Here is a 13,463-nt window from a genome sequence, read left to right as displayed (position 1 = left end):
AGCTACAAATATTTGCCATATTGCAAATTACATGAATGTTCTCTTGGGTCCTGAGGTGGGTCAGTGGATAGATGAAATAGCTAGTGAAGGCTTTAAACTATTTCAATGCTACAAGGAGGAAGGAGTAATTCAGAATTTAATTTTGAAAAATGGTCCCAGAGAAGCAATAGTAATAGCACTTAGACTTATATACCACTTCACAGTGCTTCACAGCCTTCTCTAAGCAGTTTACAGAGTCAGCATATTGCCCCCAACAATCTGGGTCCTCATTTTACAAACCTCAGAAGGCTGGGTCAACATTGAGCTGGTGAAACTTAAACTGCCAAACTGCTGGCAGCCGGCAGTCAGCAAAATTAGCCTGCAGTATTGCATTCTAACCACTGTGCCACCATGCAGTGTGATTAAATTGAGAAGACTTGGAAGAGCCAAATTCTACCTTGGAGATCTCTCCCTGTCTTCATGTCATCAAGGCATGGGAATGAAGCCACCTTCACCTAGCAACAAAGATGAGAAGGGGGCTGGAGACTAAACCATATGATGAATGGTTAAGGGAATGTTAGATATGTCTAGTCTAATGATGAGAAGGATTGGGGGGGGGTGTGATAATTGTCTTCTGGTACTTGACGGGCTGCGCAGAGAGGTTGACTTGGCCTCCAAAGCACTGGAGGGTATGACAAGAAGCAATAGAATGGAAACTTGCTAAAGAGAGATCCAACTTAGAACTAAGGAGAAATTTCCCTGACAATGAGAACAATTAACCAATGGAACAACTTGCATTCCAGAGTTGTGTGTGCTCCAGAGTGGTATAAGGACCTCTACCTTGGACAGGAGGCTGGACTAGAAAACCTACCAGGTTCCTTCTGGCCCTAGGATTCTACAATTTTTTAAAAAAAGGCTTACTCAGAAATCAGCCCTTGGACACATGCTCTTTTCTCCAGTGTGATGCCCACCAGACAGCTTCAGTTTGAACCTTCCCACGATTGGAGATAGGATTGGAAAAGGGGGTAGTGTTGCCAGGAGTGAAATGTCAAATATTTGGTTTAAGGGTGTGGATCTCCTGTGGTTTGTATTTATCAGTTTATCTTTTCTGTTCAGTTCAGTGAAAGATGAGTGTTGTCTCTGGTGTCTTGTTCCTTCACAAAACAGTACGAATGAAGATCCCACAATTAATTTTTGTTTTCCAGCAGTTTGCCTGCTTGCCTGTATTGTTTTGATGACTGCAGTTTTCACAATTAACCTCTCTCCGACTAAGTCTGCTGGCTTTCAGAAATGTATTTGCCTGGAAGGGAATGTCAGTCAAAAACCAGCTTCAAAAAAGAAAAAAATACATATTAAATCTTACCTGTTTATTTATTTTTAATACTGTCAGCATCAGCCATACTGATATGCCCTGGTAAGACCACACTTGGAATATTGCATTCAGTTTTGGTCACTACGATACAAAATAAAAATATTGAGACTCTAGAAAGAGTGCAGAGAAGAGCAACAAAGATGATAGGGAACTGGAGGCTAAAAGCATATGAAGAATGATTGCAGGAATTGGTTATGTCTAGTTTAAACAAAAGAAGGACTAAGGGGTGACATGATAGAAGTGTTCCAATATTTGAGCTGCAAAGAAGAGAGAATCAACCTATTCTCCAAAGCAGCTGAAGGAACAGACAAGAAGCAATGGATGGAAACTAATCAGGGAGAGAAACACCCTAGAACTAAGGAGAAATTTCCTGACAGTGAAAACAATTAATCAGTGGGTCGGCTTGCCTCCAAAAGTTGTGGGTGCTCCAATACTGGAGGTTTTTAAGAAAAGATTGGACCACCATTTGTCAGAAATGGCATAGGGTCTCCTGCTTGTGCAGGCGGTTGAACTAGAAGACCTCCAAGGTCCCTTCCAATTCTGTTATTCTGTTATTTGTGGGCCTGGAGAGCTGCCAGGTTAAGCACCAGATCTCTCCCCGCTGCTTAGACTATAGAAGTGGCAAGCAAAAGAGGAGGTCTGTTTGCAACAGCATTAAACCTATGAGCTTGTAAAAGCTGGCTGACTGTCTTTCCTCATATAAGCAAAATAGGAGTAAATTCATGCTTGATCACATAGACAGTGAAAATAGATTCATCCTTTAAACCAGGAGTCCCCAAACTCTTTAGCTCTTGGCTCCTTTCATAAAATTTCAGATTGTTCATCCAACACTTATCATATAAAAATAATTTCACAAAAACTGTTTTAACTAACAGTACTACTACTAATAATACCAATAATGTATAATCCCATCAACTCTTGGTGGTCAATATTGACCACTTTGACCCTAGCTCGCCCCTCTGTCCATAGCAATGCTGTGATGGATTTGTAGTTTTTCCAACTGAATAGAGAAGCTGACATAAACCACCAATACCTTTATTTAGCATGCTCTTAGATGCTAAATTTCAACACAATGAAATTTAATGAGGAAAAAAGCAAGATTTTACACCTAGGCAGGAAAATCCAAAGGTGAAAGTACAGATTAGGCAAAACCTGGCTCAAAACAGTAACTGTGAAAGGGACCTTGGAGTCCTAATGGATAGTCACTTAAACATGAGCCAGCAGTGTGCAGTGGCAGCCAAAAAAAAAGCTAATACAATCCTTGATTGTATAAACAGAGGCATAGAATCAAAATCACATGAAGTATTAGTACTACTTTATAAATCCTTAGTAAGACTACACCTGGAATACTGCATCCAGTTTTGGTCACCATGTTACAAAAAAGATGTTGAGACTTTGGAAAAAGTGCAAAGAAGAACAACTAAGATGATTAAGAGCCTGAAGACAAAAACATATGAAGAATGGTTGCATGAATTGGGTATGGCCAGCCTAGAGAAAAGAAGGACCAAGGGTGACATGATAGCAGTATTCCAGTACATGAAGGGCTAACATAAAAAAGAGGGAGTCAACTTATTTTCCAAAGTACCAGAAGACAAGACAAGAAACAATGGATGGAAACTAATCAAGGAGAAAAGCAATCTGGAAGTAAGGAGAAACTTCCTAACAGTGAGGACAATTAACCAGTGGAATAGTTGCCTTCAGAAGTTGTAGGTGCTTCATCACTGGAGGTTTTTAAGAAAAGACTGGACAACCACCTATCTGAAATGGTATAAGGTCTCCTGCTTGAGCAGAGGGTTGGACTGTTCTGTTCTGATTGATTGAAATTATTACACAACTTGGCATCCTTATTTACTTACTTCAGAAAATCTGTATTTATGATAACTTAAGTAATGTATTTTGCATTTGTTGTAGATTTTGAATCAACTTTAGAGGCCACCTCCCTACAATTTTCTCCGGTTTATTCAGTGTATTGTTTTATTTTGATTTAGTTCATCATACAATCTGTATGATGAACTAAAGAAGAACCAAAAGAAGTCCAAATGAACTCACCATTTGCCAAACTACTTGGTGTGTTTTAATGCTCATCTATGTTTGTTTGTGTGTGTGTGTGTTTATGTGTGTGCAAACCAGTACTGAAAACCAAATTAATAGACAGTATTTGATTAATCATAAATCTGACGTTTGATTATTATACTAAATAATAAATATAAATATTAAAAGTAAGAGCTGAGTAATTTGATGTGGTTGTTTTGGAAGAAGTTAAATAACATCCTATAATTTTGTTTAAAATAGGCATTCATCTACACATTAAATTATGGAGAATATAAATCCCCAAACAATGCTATCTTGGTGATTGGAAAAAGAAGAAAAAGATAGTGGGCTGCTAAAGTGATTTTGAATCTTTGTTTAAAAGAGATAAGTTTTAATCCACCACAGAACAGGAAAAACAGACAAAAATAAAAGCCAGAGAATCATGTGTGTGATAAGGAAGATAGGGCCATGGTGTGAAGTCAGATAACAGCTCAGAAAGCTGCCTGTGGAGCTAATGTACTTCCAAGACACCCATAAATATGTTAAAGTATTTGGTATTTGAAGTATGTTCCTTAATTAATAGAACAATATTTCCTGGAAGATAAATTTCAAATTTTGTAACTGAGAAATGAAGCAACAGGCATGCTTCCAATTGCTGAAAAGAAAGGACAAAATGATTTCAGGGGGAATTGCAGTGAAGATTAAAATAATTCAAGCTTCAGTCTTTTCATCTCGCAAATTCAAAGTGGTTAATAAACATTTTTACAGCATACTGATATCAAAACTACCACTGAGATAACAAAAAGATATTGACAATGCATTAATTAAATCTTTTTTGAAATACAAGTCATTGTTTCACAACTAATTTTTTCATTCCCTGATATCCATGCACTTTGATCAATGCAGACATAGTTAAGTAAACTCAGTAAAAATATTTTACTGAGTTTTATGAGTATATTTTATCAGTATTACTGCATCTCTAGTCAAATTTCTTTAGAAAATTAAGCTTTTCCTTTTGTTCTAATCTATCTCTTAAAATTATTTTATCTATATATTGGATTTTCTATGCTTTAGAAAATAAATCTGTACAATCTGAAATCTGAAATCTGAATCTGTACAATCTATACACAAATGAAAAGGAAAGTTGTAATTTTTGTTACCTGGGGACCTGGTGTGACTGTAACTCTAATATGTAAATAATGAATTAGCTAATAAATATCCCAGTAATATTTCATTTGTGATAGAATATCCTGGATCATAGCAGAAACATGCCATTTCTTGGAGGTATGCATATTGGGTTTTTTTCCTATCTCTCCCTCCCTTTTACAAGATAAATCAATTATATTTTTGCTAAGCTTTTAAATTGTAAGACAAGAATGATATAATAACATATTGAATCTAAGTACCTAGGGGTGGTCATCCATGCCACTAACTCAAGAAAAGCACATGGGGAATATGTGTCTGCCTCTGGCCAAAGATCAGCGAATGCCATCCTCAAATTTTTCTGCACAAAGGGAGGCTACTATGTTCCAGCCACAATTAAGCTCTTTCTGACCAAGTCACTAGCACAGCTTCTCTATGGGACCTTGTTTGGATCCTCAGCTTTGTGTTTCCCACCATTGGAAAGAGTTCAATCCAAATGTATTAGAGCAATTCTCCAGATGCCACATTGTGTCTCAAATGTACTTCTGCCCCTGGAGACAGGATTGATAAAAGTCAAAGGAAGAATCTGTATAGCATCTTTAAATATCTGGCTAAAACTTAATTACTTTCTACAAGGCCTTGCTCCATTAATCCTCCAAGACAAATTTTCCTCATCATTGATCAAGCCTGTTGAGTCCAACCTTGCCAAACTAGGCTTCTCTCCAGCCACAATACTCAAATTGGACTACGGCCAAGAAAAACAAACCTTGCAACAAAGGGTAGAGGACATAGAGAGGCAAGCAGACTTATGGATAGCTCTGCTGTTTCTGGCTCAGACTCTACTAGATATGTTGTTACTCCCATCAGTTATCTTAGCCACCAGAGTCAGCAAACCACCGGAAAGCATTTTCGCTTACACAATGCCATGCGCTTCCATCAGCCATCCTGTACAGCAAGTATAAAAAGATACCATTGACTGAAAGACTCTGTCCTGTGGCTCAGGAGAGGTGGAGACCATTGGACACATATTACTTTGATGCTCTTTCTATAGAAATATTTGAAAAAAACCATATCCTCCCAATAAGCAATAGGTATCCTGGCTATTCTGACACTACTTATCTCCAGTGGCTGCTTAAGGATGAACAGGCTGTGATTACAGTGCAGGTTGGCTAGATTTTGTTTCATCAGAAGCCATTTGGATCTGTTTTATTCTTTTCTGCTTTTATCAATAAGAAGGAACACATTTCTGTACCCTCTGTGCAGTAAAATCTGTTTAATAACTTATAGCCTAACTTATAGGAGATTGCAAAAAGTCCAGATGTCATCATTTATTACATGCAGGTGCAATATATCCAGACATTAATAGGACTGTATTAACTAGTGATGAGGCATATTATTTTGCTGGTTAACAGTTAATAGGACCCACCTTTTAGCTGTAATATAGATGAAGTGGTTGTTAAATAAATGGCTTTAAGTTCAAGGACATTGTACCATCATTTGTTTGGATTCATTCATCTTTTTAATAATACTTTTTAAAATCAATTTTATTATATGTGCTCTTATTCATTATTAGATCATGCTCAGTGCATTTCTATATATGTATGTATGTAAGTAGCCTACAATTGGATATTTTACTGTTTCTGGCCATATGGCTGTAATAAACTGATTTGATTTAGTAGAATCCACTTCACTGATCTTTTTGTAATGAAAATTACAAAATTACTCTGACAATTTCAAAAGTATATATGGTATTTTTAAAAAAGCAAACTTCAAATCCATTTCATTTGTTCCCTTTAGGGTTATGGTTTCCTCATATAACTGAGAACAAATCTTGATTTTCCTAGAATCTATAGTCTTGCTTATTTCATTCTTACTGGGTCATGTTGTGAACTTATCCAGTAGAAACAATGATCAACTTGCCTGGCCAACTTCTCTGATCAATTTATTATCCACGAGGTGTTGTTGCTACTGCTATATATAATTGATTGTTAAGGGAAATAGAGCTTCAAACTGGCTAGCTACATTTATCTTGACAAGCCCCTTAAGAAATTGAGTCCATCACAATTTTCCCCTTTATTGCTTCTTCATTGGCAACTGAAATTCAGTATTACCTGGGGTGGTCCTTTGGGCCAATCAATTTCTATAGTAGTTATACTTTCCATTTTTCGCTTACTGGCTATCTGTGGTTGTCATCAACTCTGGTTTCTACTCATGAACTTTGGAAGAAATTTATCCAAGGGTTTAAAGTGAATTGAGCTTCACAGCAAGCAAATATTATTATTAATGGTGACTTAATTAAACCATGTGAAATTCGATAGGGCACAAGACAAGGATGTCCTTTATCTCATTTGCTGTTTATATTGGTGCTGGAAGTTTTGAACAGACATATTAGACACGATAATAACAGATATAAGAATTTAAAAGGAAGTTTGTAAATTGAAAGCATTCCTGATGATTTAGTTGTATTTCTATATGACCCAAAAACTGGGATAGAATACTTGATGAAGTTAAATGACTTTGGAGCTTTAGCTGGCTTCAGAATAAACAAACAGAAAACAACTATACTTGTTAAGAATATGACTTTTCAAGATTATGAAATATTGACAACCAAGTTGGGTTTCACAGTAGAAAAAATGGTTAAATATCTTGGGGTTACATTGACAAATACAAACTCTAAATTGATTCAAAACAATTTTGCACCTGTGTGGAATTATATTTAAAAAAGACCTATCAAGATGGGATAATTTACAATTATACTTACTGGGAAGAATCTCTGTAATTAAGATGAATGTTTTACCACAGATGTTATTTTTATTTCAGCCTTTACCAATATTGACAACTAACATTTCACTTAAACAATGGCAAAATAACATTTCTAAATTTATATGGCAAGGGAAAAAAAACAAGAATTGGATACAAATTATTGCAAGATGCTAAATAAAGAAAGGGTTGTATTTATCAGATTTGAAATTGTATTTTTATGCCCCTGTTTGGTCTGGATGAAAGAGTGAGTGACTCTCCAAAACAAGAGATTACTTGAATTAGGGGGCCATGAACTAAGATTTTGATGGCACACCTTTTTATGGTATGACAAAGTTAAAATAAATGTTGATTTTAAGAATCACTTTGTTAGATGTGCCATCCTAAGGGTTTGGAACAATTATAAAACAAAGTTCTTCTCAGGAATATTTTTTCAGAAAAGAAATGATGGTAAGGACAGAATGCTGGATTTATGGTTAAATAATATGTTTTAATCAAAGTGAACCTACCCTCAAGTCCAAAGAAGAGTTAGAGTCAGAAAGATTAGTTTACATATTTACAACTGAAAAGATTACAGAAAAGGGTACATGTTTAATTTTGTAAAAAGCTAATTTGAAACTGTATTGTGTGGTAATAATAAATACCACACAGTGGTATGGCCAATGTTTATAAATTATTATTGAAATTGAATTTGAAGAATTAATATGTGAAGTGTTTCATGATTCATTGGGCAAAGAATTTTGGGTATAATACAATGCTTGACAAATGGGAAAACATGCCGATGAAGGGTTTAACATTTACATTAAATTATAATTTAAAAGAATTTTTTTTATAAAGTACGTACCATTTGTATTTAATACAATAAATTGTCAAAGATATACTATTTTTAGACTGACCCATACATTCCTAATCTGGATAAGTCATAGTCATGCAGTGGTTAGAATGCAATATTGCAGGCTAACTCTGCCCACAGCCAAGAGTTTGATCCTGACCAGCTCAAGTTGACTCAGCCTTCCATCCTTCTGAGGTTGGTAAAATGAGGACCCAGATTGTGGGGGCAATATGCTGACTTTGTAAACCATTTAGAGAGTAATGTAAAGCACTATGCAGTGGTATATAAGTCTAAGTGCTATTGCTGTTGCTATAAGATAGTGAAGAAATTATAAGTTCCTTCCAAGAACATACTTCTATTCACTTCCAAAAGGTGAATACTGTAATATAGTCCCTTCTAATCTGTGCCCTCCAGGGATATTGGACTAATCTTCTCATAAGCACTGTTAAACAGTGACTGAGTTTTTAGTACAGCACATATGGAATCGCATAGCATGCAAGCCAAGAAAATTAAAAATTAACATGAATTTTTCATCAGCATATTTTCACTATATACTAGAATAACATCAAACACATTATGTGATACTTGTCATCATATGCATAAAAACTGTGTTAGACAATAATCATCATCATCATCATTCCCAATTAGACACTAACTTGACATGATTGTGGGATTGTATGTTCTGAAGAAGATGAGAGCTATGTCAGATCATACGGGACAACATTCATCAGAAGAGCCAAATGAAGAGTGCATCTCCCATAAATTTATTGTGAGATGTAGAAACCTATACCACATTGGTTGTTGCCCAAGTCAACAATGACTGTGCTAAGTGTTGGAGTTCCCAGACATTTGGTGACAAGTGGGTTATATGACTCAGGACTGTTGGCTAAGCAACCAGGACCACCAGCTTCAGAAATGTTGAAAGAAAAGTTTTTTACTCATCACAAATATACAAAGACTGAAAACAAATGAATAATGATCTGTTATTACAAATCAAGCCGAACAAGAAGAGGATATCTCAAAAGAATACACCAGTTCTGGAAAGGGCAACATTCAGAATGAGAAATATCAGAACAGAGGCTCAGGTAAATGTCAATTTATAATATGAAATGAAGTATTCAGAGAAGTAGAATTGGAGAAACTGTAAAGGTCTATCCATGGCAAAGAAATTGAAGACTTACCAGAAGACAATCGAAACATAGGAAGAGGAGTTGGTAGTACAGAAAGCCAGTGTCACTATTGAACTATTTTCATTCCCAAGCCAGACACTCTCTCAACAATCTTTTCTTCAAAAATGAAGAATGAATTTCTCTAACTAGAAAACAAGAAGAATTGGAACAAAATAAGAACAACACAAAAATAAGGTTCCCGGTATTGAAACTTGTTACAAAGAAACAGCTACAACAAGTATTAAAACTTGCATATTATATTAGCTAAAACAATAAATAACAGAGGACAGCTACTATTAAGAGATGGAGATGACATTAACATTTTTAAATGATTTTTTTAAAAAAAATACTTATTCATTTAAATGTACTGGTAAATAATATTCTTTTGACACTGTACTTAAGAAGACCTTTTTCACACTGCTTTTAGTCAGTGTGATAAAAGAAAGTTCTTCTTCTTATGCAACTAAGAATAGTGTGGGAGGAGAGCCTGTGAACTGAACTTTGCAGATTTTTGATGGTTTAGTTTTTAAAGGTTTAGTTTTCATGTAACATCCTGGATATCTGAACAATGATTGTGCTTCAGCTAATGTAGCATGAAAATCATGAAAATCTGTTCCCCTTATTGTTAGTATTGTGGGGCTTTTTTGTACTATACTTACCTGGTTCTTGCAACAAAGCGGTCAATGCTGGTTTATGGTTTTTGATTATCAGTTGGTTTTATATTGACCTTTATGCTTCTTAGGGCCAACATCATATTACTAGTCCAAGGTCACACATCTCACTTCCATGCCTGAGAGAGAGAAAGAGCTCAATGGTTCTCCTTGAACCACTGCAGCATCTCAACCATTCTTCCATTCTGGCTTTCATTAGTCTTCTCCATTTGAATACCTTATAATAGGTCAGCATTCTGTTCTAGTACATTTGCTAACAGTTACTCTTTTAAAGTATACAATTTCACCAACATTTATTCTCTGCACTCATCAACATCCAAATTACAGGAAAATTCAAATGAAAATTGAGGGTATGCAAAAGTGTGTTTTTATAATATGTTGTGAAAAACCCTGTGAACCATCCTATCAAATATCATTCACATACATTAATACATTCTTAGGGACTTCCGGTGTGCAGGCGACCTCGTCGGACGCAGCCGACAGCTGCCTCCCACCTGTTTTCGCGTAAAAGCCGTTTTGACAGCAAGCATCAGCTGTCAAACGGCTTGATACCTTTTCCCCGGGCATAGAGGGATCGGCGAGTTGCCCAGGGTAGGAGTTGAGTTCCCGAGTCGTCCTATTTGGACGATGTAGGTTAGAACTCCTCCGGAGCCCTGAGGATTCTCCGCAATCCAGGACGCCTTCGCTTCGGCGAAGCTAGAAGCCGCCGCCACCGCTGCAACTTAAATTGAACTGTGAGTCATTATATGCAGACAAACCGACCCTGGAAGTTTGCTTTTTATTTTGGATTTTACTCTAACTTGGAATATTCTGATCTTCCCTATACTTGGGGTGGACTGAGTGAAAGTGAACTTAAAATGGCGATGGAATGAAACTTTTTAGCAAGAAGAAATGAAAGTGATTTGCATTTCTGGTCTGGAACTTTCGCTTAATACTTTCACTACTTGCTTTGGACTAATTGTTTAAAAGACTTTTACATAGTTTGAAATCTTAAATTGCTAATATGGCTTTGAGAAGAGTGGTGCCTACAACTTCAAAATCAATTACATCTCCGACTCCTCAACCGCTCCAACAAATTTCTAAGCCGGCTTCCCACCCGCCACCCCCACCGCCATCTTCTTCATCTCCACCGCCCCCTGGTAAAGATGTACAGGATTTAGTGACTGAAAGTATTAAGCAAATGACAGATATGTTACAAAAAATGGAATTTGTTTGCTGCACCTGCTCTTAAAAAAAAAGCTGGGGTTGCATTATATATAAAGAAATATCTTTCACCTATCTTAAAGGAAGCTGACAAAGAAGGAAGATTTTTATTTGTGGAAATAAACTTAAATGGAAGAAAGTGTTTAATAGTGGGGGTTTATGCCCCCAATCAACTGTCATCTCAAAAACAATTTTATAGACAACTACACCAGAAAATTGTGGCTATGGACTATAATTCCTTGATTGTTATGGGGGACTGGAATGGGGTACTTGATACTTTAAAAGATAAAAAGACAACTTCTAAGGACGTGGCCCTTTCCAGACTCCCTAAATCTTTTTTTGCAATGATGGAAGATTTGGAGCTGGTGGATGTTTGGAGATCACAACATATGAATGAACGTGACTTTACTTTTTTTTCTCATAGACATGAGTCTTTCTCAAGGATTGATTTTGTTTTGACATCAACTGACTTACTTACTGCTTGTAATAAAACAAAAAAATTTCCCAGAACTTTGACTGACCATAGTATGGTATGGTTAGAGATTGGTCAACAAAAAAAAAGGAAATCTTGGAGAATAAATGAAAATTTGTTTAATTATGAGGATAAGGTCAAAGTTCTGAAGGAACATATGGAAGAGTTTTTTCAATTTAATGTGAATAAAGGTACTCCTATACATATTGTTTGGGATGCCAGCAAAGCCTATTTGAGGGGCCTGCTAATTTCCATGAACAATGCACATAAACATAAGCAAATACAGAGTAGATTAAATTTGGAAAAAGAAATTGGGATTAAAGAAAAACTATTATCTCAGCGACCAACAGATATTAACTTGAAGGCTTCTATTAAAATGCTTAAGGATCAATTCAACATGCTAATTGCTGATCAGGTGGCCACCAATTTGAAATATATTAAACATAATACATTTGCTAATGCAAATAAACCAGGAAGATGGTTGGCTTACCAATTACGCAAGAGACAAAAAACTAGAGTTATATCAAAAGTTTTGGTCAAGGGTCGTGAGGTATATCAACAAGAACTGATTAAAAAAGCATTTACAGAATTCTACTCACACCTATATTCTTCAGGGAGTATAAAAATTGAGGATATTGACAAATATTTACAATCTTCATCTACTTATAAACTTACATTAGAACAACAGAAACTTATGAATGAAGAGATTACNGGAAATCTTGGAGAATAAATGAAAATTTGTTTAACTATGAGGAAAAGGTCAAAGCTCTGAAGGAACATATGAAAGAGTTCTTTCAATTTAATTTGAATAAAGGTACTCCTATACATATTGTTTGGGATGCCAGCAAAGCCTATTTGAGGGGCCTGTTAATTTCTATGAACAATGCACATAAACATAAGCAAATACAGAGCAGATTAAATTTGGAAAAAGAAATTGGGATTAAAGAAAAACTATTATCTCAGCGACCAACAGATATTAACTTGAAGGCTTCTATTAAAATGCTTAAGGATCAATTTAACATGCTAATTGCTGATCAGGTGGCCACCAACTTGAAATATATTAAACATAATACATTTGCTAATGCAAATAAACCAGGAAGATGGTTGGCTTACCAATTACGCAAGAGACAAAAAGCTAGAGTTATATCAAAAGTTTTGGTCAAGGGTCGTGAGGTACATCAACAAGAATTGATTAAAAAGGCATTTACAGAATTCTACTCACACTTATATTCCTCAGGGAGTATGAAAATTGAGGATATCGACAAATATTTACAATCTTCATCTACTTATAAACTTACATTAGAACAACAGAAACTTATGAATGAAGAGATTACTGCAGATGAAATCTTAAATGCAGTTAAACAATTGAAAGCTGGTAAAGCTCCTGGTACAGATGGTTTGACAGCAATTTACTATAAACCATTGTCAGCTGAAATGATTCAACCCCTAAAAATATTATTTAATAGAATTATGTTGGGAGAACAAATACCACAGTCTTGGACAAGAGCCTTTATATCTATTTCCCTGCTGAATGTGGATTATAAAATCTTTGCAAAAATTTTGGCTAATAGACTGATGCAGATATTGCAATATTATATACATGATGACCAAACTGGTTTTATATCTGGAAGGTATATGAAGAATAATATTAGACAAATTGTAAATCTACTGGAATATTTGGATAAGAATAATCAAGTGCCATCGGCTTTCATTTTTTTGGATGCGGAGAAGGCCTTCGACAAATTGGACTGGCAGTTTTTGAACAAAATGTTGGATTATATGAATTTTGGAAATCAATTTAAGACAGCCATAAAAGCGATTTATCAAAAGC

Source organism: Protobothrops mucrosquamatus, unplaced genomic scaffold, assembly GCF_001527695.2.
Source record: "Protobothrops mucrosquamatus isolate PMUCROS unplaced genomic scaffold, P.Mucros_1.0 scaffold223, whole genome shotgun sequence".
NCBI classification, from domain to species: Eukaryota; Metazoa; Chordata; class Lepidosauria; order Squamata; family Viperidae; genus Protobothrops; species Protobothrops mucrosquamatus.
The sequence above is the reverse complement of the archived record's forward strand: the minus strand, read 5'-3'. Positions refer to the sequence as shown.